Source organism: Aquarana catesbeiana, linkage group LG04 (assembly GCF_042186555.1).
Source record: "Aquarana catesbeiana isolate 2022-GZ linkage group LG04, ASM4218655v1, whole genome shotgun sequence".
NCBI classification, from domain to species: Eukaryota; Metazoa; Chordata; class Amphibia; order Anura; family Ranidae; genus Aquarana; species Aquarana catesbeiana.
This window is the reverse complement of record NC_133327.1, coordinates 56070700-56074541: the sequence shown is the minus strand read 5'-3', so window position 1 is coordinate 56074541 and position 3842 is coordinate 56070700.

Below are 3842 nucleotides of genomic sequence, written 5' to 3'. Positions count from 1 at the left end.
GATGTGATGACGGCAGTAGGAGGTGCTGTACCTATGTTACAAGAAGGGAAGGGCGGAGCGAATGTGGAGGAGGAAAAAAAGAGGGAGGAGACTATGCAAATGCCTGAGTTGAAAGCCAAGTTAGTGAGAGAACTGGAATTGAAAAAAGAATTGTTTGTAAAAGAGAAAGCGTTGGTAGAGGAAAAAGAAGTGGTGGATACAGGGATGGAGGTGGTAGAGGGTATGGCAGAAGAAATTAACCCTGTGACTGCGGGAATGGAGGATTCTAGTTGGGGTACAAGGATGGAAATGGAGGAGTGTGGATCCTTGCCCCCAGGTCAGAAAATAAAGGAAAGTCAAAGTGACAGTGAATGCTTTGCAAGTAAAAGAGCAAGAACTGAATTAGAAAGGTTGTTGGGAATGGTTTCTTCTTCTGATGAGGGGGAGACCCCTGATTCCCCAGTGATAGTAGCAAGAAGAGCGAGAACAGCGGAAAAGAAAGGAGGAGGGGGTAGAAGATATGATTTAAAAATGTTTGTTTTGTTGAGATAAAAATTATGAGTAATTACAATGGAGGTGATCATATCATCCTTAAATGTGAGATCTATTTGCGCAATGAATAGAAGGGTGGTGGTGTTTGATTTTTTAAACGGTCTAAATCAAGATATGGTGTGTCTACAGGAATGTGGCATTAAATACCCACCAGGTGTAAATGAGTTTAAAGGGAATGCGATATGGTCACCGGCTTGCGGTAATAGAAACAGTGGAGTTGGTATTCTTTTTAAGAATGATAATTTGAGATTAATGGAGCATAAAGTAATTGTTCCAGGGAGATGTCTTATGGGTTTGTTTCAGTTAATGAAGTTTAGTTTCAGGTTGTTTAATGTGTACGCTCCAGCAGGAAGGCCTGAATGGGTGGATTTTTTCCAGAATCTACAGGTACATTTGGGAGGACGGATTCCAATACTGTTAAAGAAGCATCTGACAGAGTGGGTGGAAGTGGAGGTAGTTTGGACTGTACAAGCAATATACTAGATAATATGATTTCTGATTTGGGGTTGGTGGATGTGGGGAAGGAAGTGGGTCCTAATCAGGACAGATTTACTTTTTTTTTCAGAGGCTGGCAAAGTTAAGTCCAGGATAGATTTTTTATTTTTCTCTAAGATGTTAAAGTATGGAGGTTTTTCATTATTTGATGCTTTCTTTACAGACCATATGGGGATTCAAGTAGAATTTCGGTTGGAATGTGGGATTTATTTTGGCAGAGGTGTGTGGAAGCTTAACAACCTACTGTTGGAGGATATGGAAGTTAGGAAGGAGTTTATTTTACTGTATGGTCACTTATCCAAAAAAAAGAGTAATTTTGATCATTTATTTGAGTGGTGGGATTGGACAAAGAGTAGAGTGAGGATGTTCTTTAAAGTGTGGGGGAGGAGGAAAGCGAAGGAGGAAAGAGAAATATATGGAAAATTGGGATGGAGGTTAAGAACAATGTATCACTTTTAAGAAATTGGACTTGATGTTGAGGAGGGAGTTGAGACTTGTGAAGGAGGAGAGGAGGGAGCTCATAAAGGAGAAGGGAAGAAAAATTGTGTTTCAAGCAAAGATTCAATATATGGAAGAAAATTAAAAATGTACTAGGTCCTTTTTTTAAAAAGGCCTATGGTAAGAAGGATGTGTTGGAAGCTGTTAAGACGGAAGGAGGAAGGGTGGAAAGAGAAGATGTGGTGAAGGAGGTGGAAAAATTCTTTAGAAAACAATTTGAAGGTTATGAAGTGGAGGACAAAGAAGAAATGCAAAACTATTGTGACGTGTTGGATCAGAGGATGGGAAGAGGGGAGATGGAGTGGCTTGAAAGAGAAGTCCAAGATGTTGAGGTAAAGGAGGCATTTGCTGGGATGGCAAAAAACAAAACACCTGGAAGTGATGGTCTTGGAGTGGAGTTTTATATGTCCTTCTGGGAACAGATGGGACCAGATATATGTATGTTATTTAGGAGGATTTTTTAAACTAAAAAAATATTGGGGTCGATGGGTGAGGGGATAATTTCCCTTATGTTTAAGAAGGGAAAGAGAGAAGATTTGAAGAACTGGAGGCCAATTATGCTTCTCAATGCTGACTACAAAGGTGTGGCAAAAGTTGTGGCAAATAGGCAAAGGATGGTAATAGGGAATGTGATTGGACCTTGGCAGACGTGTGTCATACCAGGTTGAAGATTGTCAGACAATTTGATTTTGTTGAGGGACATGATTGCGTATGTTAAGAATCAGAGGCCGTTGGTGGTGGAGTCACTTGATTTGGAAAAGGCGTACGACAGGGTATCGCATGTCTTTATGATACAGGCAATGATTAAATTGGGGATCCCGGAAAAGCTGGTGGAGGTGATTAAAGACTTTTATACGGATATTCAAAGTAGAGTTCTTGTCAATGGAAACTTGAGTGATACCTTCAGAATAAGATTGGGTGTAAGGCAGGGTTGTCCGTTGTCACCCTTGGCATTCATCTGTGTTATTGAGCCACTATTGAAGAGTATACAGAGGGATAAGGTGTGCAGAGGTTTTGTTATCCCAGGTGGAGGAGGTATGGTGGTTAAAGTGGTTGTAAAGGTAATTTTTTTTTTTTTTTTTTATAAATAACAAACATGTTATACTTACCTTCACTGTGCAGCTCGTTCTGCACAGAGTGGCCCCGAACCTGGTCTTCTGGGGTCCCTCGGCAGCTGTTTCGGCTCCTCCCCGCAAGGACTCTCCACCTTAATGCGAGCTCCCTCGCATGGTGGTTAGTTCTTGCGGGCGCGCTCCCGTGATACAGCCGGCAGGTATAGCCGCTCACTGTATCACTCGGCCCCACCCCCGGCGTGCCGCATCATTGGATGTGATTGACAGCAGTGCGAGCCAATGGCTGCGCTGCTTTCAATCCATCCACTGTAGCCAAACAGCGGCCAGGCTGAGCGGTGAAACTGATGTCGGGAGCGAGCGGGGGACTTTCGAGGGGTCAGCTAAGTAAAACGGGGGGGCTGGGGGCGGCGGTATTGTCGGAAGTTTATTCACCTTAATGCATAGAATGCATTAAGGTGAAAAAACTTTTACCTTTACAACCCCTTTAAGTCCATGGCGTATATGGATGACATGGTTGTAGTAGCCTCATCACAAAGGGAGGTAGACCGGGTGAGCTTGGTAAAGGATATATTGTATGACATCCAAAATGAGGGTCAACTGGAATAAAAGTTGTCTGGGAAGTAATATACAGATAAGAAATGATAAGTTACAATTCAAATCTGAGGTGAAAATTTTAGGTATTAATTTTGACAAAAATAATAAAGGGAAAGAAAGCTATGAAGTATTGCATACTAAAATTAAGAAAAAGGTGGAGTTTTGGGCAATGAGGGAATTGTCCTTGAATGGAAGTGTTAATTGTTAAAGCTGTGATACTCCCTAGGATTTTGTACATTGCAGTTGTGATGCCTATGGGGAAAATATGAGCAATTAAAATAAATAAGGTCCTTTTTGGTTTTCTTTGGGGTTCCAGGATGAAACGGATTACCCGTGAAACAGGGGAAACCCCAAACCGCCCAAGCTACATGTTTACTTTTCAGACATTGTAAAATTTGTAGACATGCATTATTGGTTGGTGGCATTCAGGATGGCAATGGTTGAGGGTAGAACTGCTGCCATGATGCAATATATTGGAGGTTGGTTGTTTAGGAGGTGGAAATGGAGGAAGGTGGAACTTGGGAAACCTGTGTCTTTTTCTATATCTGTACATTATCAAAAATTGGATGAGATACGGGGGGAATATGGTTTGGAGACTTTGGGACTGGAAGGATGTTGCAAGAATAAAGTGAAGTAAGAGATTTATAAACA